The 13,070-nt window shown below is 40.8% G+C and overlaps 1 non-coding gene across 1 annotated transcript; it reads left to right on the top strand.

Annotated features, from left to right (window-relative positions):
* Nucleotides 1-2,462: 2,462 nt before the first annotated feature.
* Nucleotides 2,463-2,569, top strand: LOC148801307 (small nucleolar RNA R71). The gene has a single exon (XR_016084858.1). It is a non-coding gene; the product is annotated as a small nucleolar RNA R71 (small nucleolar RNA).
* Nucleotides 2,570-13,070: the final 10,501 nt, after the last annotated feature.

Below are 13,070 nucleotides of genomic sequence, written 5' to 3'. Positions count from 1 at the left end.
CCGATAAGAGAGGACCTCTCCCACGGCTGCAAGGAACAGTGCTGCACTCTCTGCTCACATGGATCCCGGGAATTAAAACCTTTTGCAAACATTTTGAAACCATAACATATATATGCATATCCATATATAAATATATTTTGCAAAACAAATTTCAATGGTTAAAATCAACTACCGGCAGTTTGGTTTCCATTAGAGAGAGTGCACCCCCGATCATTACCTTTGTCCGACAAAGGGGCTGATCCTGTCACTATGATCACCCACTCAGATGAATTCTCAGACAATCCCAACATACCCAGGTTTTGACCCCCTCTAAGGATCTCACTGATTGTTATATCAAAGACAGCCCAATCTGACACCTAGTGTAGTATCATAATCGAGTCTAGGGGTCAGGTGTAACTTTCCACTTTTGCCCATCAATCACCAAGGTCTAGGGCAATACTGGAAATCTGGTCCGGTTCAGGGTTTCAAGTAAACCTACACTGCATGTGCCTCGGGTCTCACCCTGGTGGCTGAGACAGGCCACCCCAACATTTGGCAGCACACCAGTGTCAGCATTGGCAGGATAAATCTCCTTAGACTTATCCAATGGCTATGAACATTCTAAACTAACATGAGTCTCATAAGTGTCCAGTTTAAGGATATTATGAAAGGAGGGAGAAATCCATCGTATGGACGCAAAGAAAGCAGCGGAATAAGTGGGCGAATTTCAAAATTTTTTCTCCCTCAATCAATTGGGAATCGTATTCCCTTATTTTAGAATCAATTATTCAAGGATCCTACTCGAAGGAAACCAGACCAGATCTGAACCAAAGAACAAGGGAAGGGTTATACGTGATACGGAGAATCAAGATCTCCCAACGTTGGTGTTCATGCCCAAAGAAGTATCCAAGATCTGCTCCCGCTGAAGACGACAAAGCGATGGTGGGGCAGAACCAACAGTGTATGTCCTACGTACCGAACTCTTTGCAAGAATCCGTTGGAGGCTTATAGCACCAAACCAAATCAGCCTTTCAGCAAAGACTGATCTCAAGAACCTGCTTCTTGATCTACCCTTCAGAGGAGTTCGAAGCAAGCAGTAAGGTGGCGGCGGCTGGAGGAGTTCCTAAGGCTGAAAGTGGCATGGTTGCAGATTTCAGCTTTGGAAGATGAGATCCTATCACAGATTGCAGAAGTTGTAACTACAAAACCCTAGGTCAAATTCTTGTAATTCAAGATTAGGGTTTCCTCGTTTCTTAGTGATTAAGAAACCTCCAAGTTTTTCAAAAATAGAATATGGCATTAGATTTATACTAACACCTAGATCACATAAAGCTTTTTCAAATTCGGTATTCCCTATGGTGCAAGGTATAGTAAAACTCCCTAGATCCTTAAGCTTTGGGGGCAATTTATTTTGGAGGATGGCTAAGCACTTTTCGTTCAATTTTACCATCTCACATTCCTCCCATTTCCTTTTATTCAACATCACCTCCTTCAAGAATTCGGCATATTTTGGCATCTGTGACAGTACATCAAGAAGGGGGAGGTTAATATGTACTTTTCTAAATACTTCTAAAAATTTCTGAAATTGTCTATCCAAGTTAGCTTTCAAAATTCTTCCAAGGTAGGGGAGAGGAAGTTTAATAGCATCTAAATTCAATTTAGGTGTACTCCCTTCAGTCTCCTTTTGTGAATCGGCTACTTTAGCTACCTTGTCATCATTCTAGGTCTCGCCAATTGCCTTCCCACTTCTCAAAGCTATGGCATTTACTTGCTCTCTTGGATTCTTCTCCGTATTGCTAGGCAGCCATCCCTCCTTTCTTTCCGACAACAAATTCACAATCTGCCCCATTTGGACTTCTAAGTTATTGATTGATGCTTCTTGACTTAAGAATCTCTTATCATGTTCTTGGAGCTTTGCTTCAAAAGCATTGATGAACTTAGAAATCATTTCTTCCAAATTATTCTTCTTTTCTTGTGGGGGCAGCTGTTGTTGGAATCCCATGGGTGCTTTTTGCTGGTTGTTGTTCCATGAAAATTTTGGATGATTCCTCCACCCTGGGTTGTATGTGTTTGAGTAGGGGTTGAAATTCGGCCTGCCAGTATGAGAGATAAAATTAGCATGCTCATGTGAAGCAAAAGGATTACCTAATGGACAGTCAGAATTAGTATGTCCTATTTTACCACAGAAGTCACATGGGATGCTAGATGATGTATTCATTGCTGCAATATTAAAAGTATCAATTTTTTTATTTAGACTAGCAAGTTGAGCAGATATGGCTGCAAGGGAATCGATGTGGTGTATTCCCCTTCGATCAATTCGATCATTACTCCACTGGTAGCTGTTCGACACCATCCCTTCCACTAGATCATAAGCTTCCTCTAGTGTTTTTCTCATGATTGTGCCACCTATAGTTGCATCAATAATAGAACAATTAGAGGGGGGAATACCATTATAAAAGGTTTGAATTTGACGCCAAGTTGGTATCCCATGGTGAGGACATTTCCTAAGCATCTCCTTGAATCGTTCCCATGCTTCATACAAAGATTCTCTCTCTAATTAAGCAAAAGTAGTAATATCATTAATTAATTTTGCTATTTTAGAGGGTGGAAAATACTTGGCCAAGAATTTTTGGGTCAGGTCATTCCAAGTGGTGATACTTCCTGCAGGGAGTGAGTTAAGCCAGTCTTTAGCTCTATCACGCAATGAAAACGGAAATAGTCTAAGCCTAATAGCATCATCACTAACTTCATTATGTTTAAATATATCACATATTTTCAGGAAGTTAACAATATGTGCATTAGGGTCATCACTTGGCAACCCACTAAATTGAATACTTGTCTGAATCATTCAAATGATTGCAGGCTTGATTTCGAAATTGTTGGCTTGAATTGTGGGTTTGCAAATACTGGAAGTAGCCCCATCAATGGTTGGACAGGCATTGTCCAAAAGGGTGTGATTTGCTTCTGCCATCTCTTCCTCAACTTTTATTGTTGTTTCGCCAATTTCAACCTCCTCTCACGTTTTCCCTCTGTTGGCTCTTTGCAACAAGCGAAGGGTCCTCTCTATTTCAGGATCGAATCGTGCTAGTCCTTCTTGTCTAGTGCGTGTCATGCACTAGTAAATCTAAACACAGCTAGAATTTGAACATAAAATAAAAATAAAAAAATAGAAACAGAAATAAAAAGTCCAAATTAACCAAGGTTAACAAGCTCTAATATTATTTTAGGATTAAATCCCCGGCAACGGCGCCAAAAACTTGATAGCTATGATTATAACCCTAGCAAGTGCACTAGTTATCAAGTAGTATAAAAATATCATTCCCACGAGGATTTAACAAAATAAGTATTAGAATTACAATGTTCCCAAATTATTTGGACAATCAAATTTCAGATTTAAGAGTAAAAAGCTACTGAAAAATAGAAAAAGATACCAAGAGCAAGAGTACCAATACTGAAGTATGCAACGATTGACTGAATTCGCTAGGACCTTTGGTCAACCTAACAATTCCAATGAATAGTAATAGATGAGATTATCCAAGATAGTTTGTCATTCCCATAAGCTGAAGTTTTTCCAATTTTATTCAATATTCTTTCTCAAGATATATCAAAACTACTTCTATCAGGTAACCCCTCGATCTCTCGACTAGAGTTCTCAAGATTGAAATGCATTAAGTTCAAGGAAAAACTATTACATTCAGATGAATCATGTGTATATACCCCTATATACAATTCAATTCACACCATGAATTATTTGGTCTGCTATATGAATTCCTCTCTCGATTCATTCACATAAACCTAATCAATTAAGAGATCGTCACTCCTAATAGCATTAAGCAAGATAACTTATAGACTATATGGAAATCACGATCTTGGAAAAATCAGAATAAAAATATATTCATTGTTATGATTAGGCTTTCCACAGCCCTAGCTACAACTAAATCAGTTCATACTAGAGGAAATAAAGCAAACAAGAGGAAAGAAAGAACTCATTATGTCGCCCTTGGAGCTGAGATTTCCTCTTCTCCTTGCCGCCACCTCCTTCTTGCAGTCTTCTTGCTTGATAGATTGGTTGCTCCTCTACTTCTTGATACCTCTCTAGTCTGCCCCCATCCCTTTATATTGCTTAAAGGGGAGGGGGTGGTCTCCAACTCCTTCTTGGAGTTTATCTTTCAAAAATAGAAAGTCCTAGTCTAATCCCACTCTTGTCTTTTTATCTAGTGAACTCAATCTCTTTATCTTTCTAGGATTACATCACAAATTTAAATCTGGTAGGACTCTTCTCAGTTTCTTGTTCTTGCATTCGTATTAGGCTTCCTCTGCGAATTGGGCTGCTGCAAGGCTTTTCTGCAAGTTGGGCTTCAGCTGCGAATTGGGTCTTCCTACAAATTTGCTCCGACTTTGGGCCCGGATTTAACTTCGATACAGGCAGAATATGTGAAAGTCCAAAACATGAAAGTTGTAGCTCTCTCTCTTATCTTTCTATTGAGTCTTAAATCAGCCCAATCGGATCTCGGTGACGAGAGTTACGCCCAGATTACTGAACAGTGCCGAAACTGTGAAAAATCATCCGATTTGCCTTGCTTTTCTCCTGATGCCTTCTTTCATGCCCTGAACCGAAATACAAGAAATATGAGTCCAAATAAGTACTAATTCAGTATAAAAGACTGAATATTTGGGGATAAAAAATTGATAAATTTTATTCTCATCATGCGCAAGAGCTACTATCGAATCAGCATGGGCCAAGTACTTATGGCCCATGAACGTAGCACATCACACATCCATACGTCACATGCAGGGAAGAATTGATCCAATCAATTAATAACTGTAAAGCCCATTTAAAGCCCATAATATTAACCATTAATATTATCTAGGTATATGGGCCGAAAGTAGGGTTGATCAATTTGGTCCATATAGCTTTATCTGCGAAGTGGACTTTTAGTAGTTTTAACAATTTAAAACTGGGCCTTTACAGGTTGGGCCGAATTAAACATTCAATTAATTATCAATCCTTAGGCCCATTAGTGGGAGAATTAGGGTTGACATTCAGCCTTTATCGAACCCTAGATTCGGTCCAACCAGTTTGGACCAATCTGGTTCGAATGGGTCTAGGGTTTGATCTTTAATTAAAGATTTAATTCAAGAAATTAATCTGAAATTAAATACTGATAAAAGAAAAACAAGAATCAGTCAGATAGGGCTGTTCGCACAATCCATCCTGCAAAACAGAGGTTAGATCACAGTTTGCAGTTTCATAAACTGCAAATCGCAGATAGCGATTTTCCCATCTGCGAAATCTCCTTCCTTGCGCCGCCATCTTCGATCCAAAATAAAATAAATAGAAAACCTAATTTCTATTAATATTACTTAAAAAATAAAAAAATTATTTTACAGACCAAATGTAATAAAATAATCAAGAAACTACAAGATCGTAGGTTCCCTGCGTCAATCAAGATTTCGATCTCCATGTGTACGAACAGCCCATAAATCAAGAAAATTATAAAGAACAATTCTAAATAATAATCAGATTCATAAAATTTAATTTCAGATTAATTGCCCATCGACTGGAAACAAATTTCCAACAAAACCTTATATTTGCGCAAATCGGGTAGAACGCCTTTTGCCCATTTGCGCAAGTTCAGATTTGATCCAATTCAGCTCAAGACTTGAACCTGGCTTGATACCACTGAAGGGATGAGATATCCATCGTATGGACGCCCAAATCTTGTGGAATAGAATGGGTGAATTTCAAAAATTTCTCTCCATCCTACTGGGAATCATATTCCCTATTTTAGAAAAATCATATTTTTCAAAGATCAATCTTGAACCAAGAACCGAACCAGATCTGAACAAAACGCAGAAGGAGAGGGATATACCTGATACAGAGAAATAGTATCTCCCAATGGAGGTGTTCACGCCCAAGAGATGAACCAAAAACTGCTCCCACTGAATATGGCACAGTGTAGGATGGAGCAGGATCAGCAACGTTCTTCAAAAGAACCGGATCCTTCGCAAGAATCAGCTGGACGGCACGTGAGCACCACTTCCAATCAGCCCTTTCACAAAGGACTGATATCAAGATCCAATCTTGATCACTCCTACTGACAAAAGGAGATCGAACTGGCAGATATGGCAGCGGCAGGAAGGAGGCGGCAAGAGAGATTTATCGCAGTGATGCTGAATTCTCTCTTATGTGATTTCAGCTCTGAAGACAGGATGTGTTGTTGTGTTAAAAGGTTGCCGCCCCCTCCTCCTTTTATAACCTTAAAGGGATCAGCTCCTAATCCCATTAGGAGTTGCTGATGTTAGACAGTTTTGCATGCCCTTAGCTTCAATCCGATTTGATGTACTTTTGTTATTTAGTGGAAATAAATAAAGTGCATGTTTGATTCATGTTGTTTGGTACAATTCTATGTAAGACCCTAAAACTGGACACTTATAGAGACTCGTGTTAGTTTTAATTATTCATAGCCACTGGATCAGTCTGGGGAGATTTATCCTGCCAAGGCTGATACTGGTGTGCCACCAAGTGTTGGGATGGCCTGTCTCGGCCACCAGGGTAAGACCCAAGGCACATGCAGTATGGGACTACTCGAATCCTTGAACCGGACCAGATTTCCAGTATTGCCCTGGACCTTGGAGATAGATGGGCAAAATTGGAAAGTTACACCTGACCCCTAGACTCGATTATGATACTTCACTAGGTGTCGGATCAAGTTGTCTTTGATATGCCAATCAGTGAGATCCTTAGATGGGGATCAAAACCTGGGTATGTTGGGACAGTCTAAGAATTCATCTGAGTGGGTGATCGTAGTGACAGGATCAGCCCCTTTGTCGAACAAAGGTAATGATCGGGAATGCACTCTCTCTAATGGAAACCAAATTGCCGGCAGTTGATTTCAATCGTTGGAATTTTGTTTTGCAAAATTAATATATTTGTATATATATATACGGTTTCAAAATGTTTGCAAATGGTTTTAATTCCCGAGATCCATGTGAGTAGAGAGTGTGGCACTGTTCCTTGCAGCCGAGGGAGAGGTCCTCTCTTGTCGAGCAGTGCTTGATCATTAAGGGCTGAGAGGTTAAGTGTAAGACCATTTAGGATAGTACCTGATGGGCTAATCTTGCACCTGCCCACAGTCCCTGGGTTTTTATAAGATGGCTTGTTCCAGGGACCACTTAATGTAAGTGTTGGGCCCATAGGGTTCATGTGATGGGCTTAGGGGTTCACTGAGTTTTTCAGTGAATTCGGCTGGGCCTTGTATTAAAGGTTGGGCCGAACCCATGTGGCTGGTGTGTAGATCAATGCTTGGGTCCCACGCCATACAAAGAAGCCCAACTGGGCAGCAGATTGGAAACTAGTTAAACACTGAACACTTAATGGGCCAAAAGCCCATTTCGAGCTGGGCTGATATGATCACCCATCTATGGGGCGAATCTAAGATTAATGTTAGTAAAAGGATTGGGCCTTTAACCTTATCCACTCCAGGAGACCAAATTCAAATAAGATTTGAATCTGGTAACCTCCTAATAAGATCAGGAGTAAGCTAACTTAATCTGCAGATAGGATTAAGATAATCCCCTATCCAAATACAGATTTGGATTGGGATAACTCCTAATTAGGAGGTTTCTTAATCAAGAAGAAAGGAGGTGAAACCCAAGAGAAATATATCAGATTTCGAACTTAGGGTGAGCAGCAAAAGAAAACTCCCTGCGAATTGAGATTAGATCTCATACAGACTCCAGAGAGAAGAGAAGCAGTTCAGCCATCTTCGTCCCAGGAGTTCTCCTCCAGCCGCCGCCATTCCCTCTTGCAAGATTTGATCTTTGCAGCAATAGGGAGTCAAGAAATCAGTTCTTGACATTAGTCTTGTGAAAAAGACTGAGAAAGATTCAGTGTTCAAAGTTTCCAGAGGATTCTTGCGAAGGATCCAGTGTGTAGGACGCACCCTGCTGGTTCCGTTCCATCCACAGCTGTGCCATCTTCAACAGCAGCGGATCTTGGTTTCTTCTTTGGGTGTGAACACCAACTTTGGGAGATACTGATTCTCCGGATCAGGTATATTCCTCCCTTTTGCTTTTTGGTTCAGATCTGGTTTGATTATGGTTCAAGTAGGATCCTTGAATATAGTATTCTAAATTTAGGGAATATGATTCCCAGTTGGAAGAAGGTAGGAAAATTTTTGAAATTCGCCCACCCATTCCACAACCTTATTGGCGTCCATTAGATGGATCCTACCATTCTTTCAGTGGTATCAGAGCCACAGGTTCGAATCTTGAACCAAAAGAAAATCAGATCTGACCCTGCGCAGATGGATAGAAGATGTTCTGCCAAGATTTGCATAGATTGCTTTCTTTTTTTTTCAAGAAATTGTTTCTTGTTAAGGGCGATTGATCTAAAATTAATTTTTGTTAAATCCAAAATTTATTTAGAATTGTTCTTTATTTATTTTGATTTAATGGACTGTTCGAACCTGGAGATCGCAGTACAGTTTTGGCACAGATGGTCTGCGCACCCTTTTTCATTTATTTCATTCAATTCGGTCTATAAATAATTTTTTTTTTTTATTTTCTAGACTAAATGTATAGGATTTGATCAAGAATGTAATTAATTAATAGAAATAGAATTTCTGTTATTTATTTTCTTGATTAAAGAAGAAGGAAGAAGATGGCGGCACTAGAGATTTGCAGATGGAGAAATTGCTTCCTACGATTTGCAGTTTGTGAAGCTACAACATTAGTGATTAACCTCTGTTTTTCAGGTAGTGCAAACAGTCCATAGTTGATTTGTGATTGTTTAAAATCAAGATTATTAATTTCAGATCTTTCAAGAATTAATTCTTGAATTGAAAATCAGTTTTGGACCATTTCGGACTAGATTGGACCAAAACTGTTTGGACCGAATCTAGGGTTCGAAAGGGACTGTTTTTTAGTCCATCTTTCTCACACTTGTTGTTCCAAATCTGATGTTCAATTACTGGGATTAATTCGACCCACCTGTAAAGCCTAGTTTTAAAAGGTTAAAACTGCAAAAGCCCACTATTGCGAGAAAAGTTGTATGGGCCGAACTGCTAACTGCGATTCAGCCCATACACCTAGTCGACATTAATTGTTAATGTTATGGATTTTAATGGGCTGTTTAATGGGCTTTACAGCAGTTGATTGATTGGATCAATTCCTCCTTTACATGTGATGTTTGGATGTTTGATGTGCTGCGACCATGGGCCATAAGCACTTGGCCCATGAAGACTCGTTAGTGGCTCTTGCGCACACCATGGCTGAATGCACATCATTGCCATGGTGTCCCTTAAGGTCATTGGATGACACCTCCTTGCTTGGTGGGCCCCATAACCCTGAAAAGGGATGCGTACGGAACCCCTAGCCGATTAAGGCCCACCAGAAATCTGACTTTATGAAAGTCAGTGGGAGCCACTCTGGTTTGACCTAAATTAGAACTAGGGCGTAATCTCGTTCCCTCCAGCAAATACGAGTGCATGCGATAGGGAGATCCATATGATGGACTCTCTAAAGGCCTTCCGTCATTAGCACAATGATGGGTCCTTCAGTAATGAGGAAACACACCATAAAATTGGGCTATCCATTTGCTGATGGATCTGTCAGAGTGTCATAAGATGATAGGGGCGTCATAGACCGATTTGGGAGGAGCTTCACCAGAAAATGGGAACTCTCTCACGGTACCTTGGCGTAACCTGAATATGATGGGTAAGCACTCACTGGACAGAAAGGTTTACCTGAAAACGGCTCTGAACCTTGTCTAACAGAGGCCAAAGGGAAACTCATTTGATGAGTGGATATGATCCGTCACAGAAAGGTGGTGGGGTTATGCAGCTGAAACAGTTGGCTTCACGCACCCCATGTGATTTCCCACATTTCCAGAGACATTTCGTCGTCTCCGTCACTGAGAAAGGAGGGAAATCTCAGAGATGAACAAATGGGAATGGAACATAGATTAAAAACCAGATCTATGTAGGTAACATGAATCAAACTAAGGTTGTGGACTAACGTCTTTGCTATTTTATCAGAAAATGGCAAACGGTCAATTCGCAAAGCTTCTAGACGATAATAAGCTTAAGGGCCCAAACTATGTCGACTAGTACAGAAATTTTATGCTGGTCCTAACTTCCGAAAAGTTAGATAAGGTAGTGAAAAATCCTGCCCCGGAGCGTCCGGGTGATAGGGCTTCTGAGGCCCGTAGGAGGGATTACCAAGATTGGGAGGACAAGAACTCCCTAGCCCGCTGCTTTGTCATTGCCTCATTGGACAACTCAATATAGAGGTAGTTCGATCAGATCAAACTTGCCAAGGACATATTGGACAGTCCAAAGACAATGTATGAAGAGCAGAACCGTTCTACTCGACAGAAGGTCCTGAAACTATTCACGACCGCGCAGATGTCCAAAGGGCAGAAAGTTAATGACCATTGTCTTCGGATGATGGGCTACATTAACGAACTCAAAGCCCTTGGATCCGAGCTAGATCTTGGCATGCAAGTGGATGCCATCCTAAATTCCTTGCCCTCTTCCTTCAATGCATTCACAATGAACTACAACATGAATAAGTTAAATGTCAGCGTCCAGGAACTCAGCAATATGTTGCAGAGGGCCGAGGATCTACTCAAGAAGGATGAGCCTCTGGTTATGCTTGCTGAAGCTAACAAATCAGGCAAGAAAAAGAGAAAGGCAAAGAAGCAGAAGAAGAACAAGGCATCTGATGTCTGTCACTTCTGCAAGCAGATCAGCCACTGGAAGAGGAATTATCCTGCCTACCTGGAATCTAAGAAAGGTAACATTGAAACTTGTGTCATAGAAACTAATATGTTAGTCACTTCTGTGTCCTGGTGTGTTGACTCCGGGGCTTCAACTCATGCGTGTAACTCACTGCAGGGGTTTAAAGTTAGTAGAAGATTGAGTGAAGGCGGAGTGACACTATTCTTGGGAACGACTGCAAGTGTTGCAGCTGCGGCGATAGGAACTGTAGAATTAGTTTTTAGATAAGGAGTACTTGTACTTAAAGATTGTCTTTATGTACAGAACTTGAGAAGAAATTTAATTTCTATTTCTAAGCTGTGTGCTGATGGATATACTGTTTATTTTAGTAATATGATTACTGTTAAACGGAATAACAAATTCATCGCATGCGGTGAACTGGAGAACGGTCTCTATGTTCTACATCCTTCTCTGGAAACTAACTTAACCAAAACTACGTCGGTCAAAAATCCCAAAAAAAGGAATCATGATACAGTAAATCCCACATGCCTCTGGCATTACCGACTTGGCCATATCGGTGTTGACCGAATCACAAGGCTGGTAAAGGATGATCCTTTGGATTTTCTAACCGTAGAAAATCTTCCCAGTTGTGAGCCTTGCCTTCAAGGTAAGATGACTAAGCGGCCATTTGACGGTAAGCCTGAAAGATCTGCAGGCACACTTGACCTAATACATACTGATGTATGTGGTCCCCTGAGCTACGGCAATAGGAACCGTAGAGTTATTTTTTAGAAAATGATCCATTGTACTTAAAGATTGTCTTTTTGTGCAAAATCTAAGAAGAAATTTGATTTCTGTCTCAAAACTATGTCCATGGATATTCTGTCTTTTTCAGTAATACATATACTATTAAAAAAAATAACAGATTCATCGCATACGGGGAACTGGAGAGCGGTCTCTATGTTCTACATCCTTCTCAAGAAACAAACATAGCCGAAACTATGTCGGCTGATACCCGCAAGAAAAGAGTACGTGATACAGTTAATCCCACGTGCCTGTGGCATTACCGACTTGGCCATATCGGTATTGACCGAATCACAAGATTGGTAAAGGATGGTCCGTTGGATTTTCTAACTGTAGAAGATCTTCCCACTTGTGAGCCTTGCCTTCAGGGTAAGATGACAAAGAGGCCATTTAACGCTAAGCCTGAAAGATGTAGAGGCACGCTTGACCTTATACATACTGATGTATGTGGTCCCCTGAGTGTTAGGACCCGTAAAATTAATTTTATATGAGATATAAAAGTATATATATTATGGTTTCTAAATGTTTGCAAAAAGGTCTTATTTCTCAGGATCCATGTGAGTAGAGAGTGCAACACTGTTCCTTGCAGCCGAGGGATAGGTCCTCTCTTGTCGGGCAATGTTTGATCATTATGGGCTGAGAGGTTAAGTGTAAGACCATTGAGGGTAATACCTGATGGGCTAATCTTGCATCTGCCCACAGTCCCTAGGTGTTACAAGGTGGCTTGGCCCAGGGACCACTTAGGGTAAGTGTTGGGCCCGTAGAGCCCATCTGATGGGTTTCAGGGGGTGCACTGTCCATAACAGTGATTTTGGCCAGGCCTTGTAACAAAGGCTGGGCTGAACCCATGTGATTGATGTGTAGATCCATGTTTGGGCCCCACGCCAAACAAGGAAGTCTAATTGTGCAGCAGTTTGGAAGACTAAGTGAGCACATAATCTTATTGGGCCTAAAGCCCATTTCGAACTGGGCTGATTTGATCAGTTAAATAAGGGGCGAATTCTGAGATTGGATTAGCAGATAGGATTGGGTCTTAACCCTATCCACTCAAAGAGTCTAGATCTAAATGAGAGTTAGATCTGGAAACCACTTAATGAGATTAGGAGAAGGTTGATCCAGTCTGCAGATAAGATAAGGGTTTACCCTTATCATTAAAGGGAATTCTGATCCAAATATGATTTGGATCAGCAACTCCTAATGGGATTAGGAGCTGTTCCCATTAAGGTTATAAAAGGAGGAGGGGGCGATCGCCTTTTGACACACTTCACATCCTGTCTTCCGTGCTGAAATCACAAAAGAGAGAACTCAGCTTTACAGTGCAATATCTCACTTGTCGCCTCCTTCCTGCCATCGTCATTTCTGCTAGTTCGATCTCCTCTTGTCAGTATGAGTGATCAAGATTGGATCTTGATATCAGTCCTTTGTGAAAGGGCTGATTGGAAGTAGTGCTCACGTGCCATCTAGCTGATTCTTGTGAAGGATCTGGTTCTTGTGAAGAACGCTGCTGATTCTGCTCCATCCTGCACTACGCCATCTTCAGTGGGAGCAGTTTTTGGTTCCTTC

This window comes from Nelumbo nucifera, chromosome 3 (assembly GCF_055504915.1).
Source record: "Nelumbo nucifera cultivar China Antique chromosome 3, China Antique-T2T, whole genome shotgun sequence".
Taxonomy (NCBI): Eukaryota; Viridiplantae; Streptophyta; class Magnoliopsida; order Proteales; family Nelumbonaceae; genus Nelumbo; species Nelumbo nucifera.
This window is presented reverse-complemented; position numbering and strand designations above follow the sequence as displayed.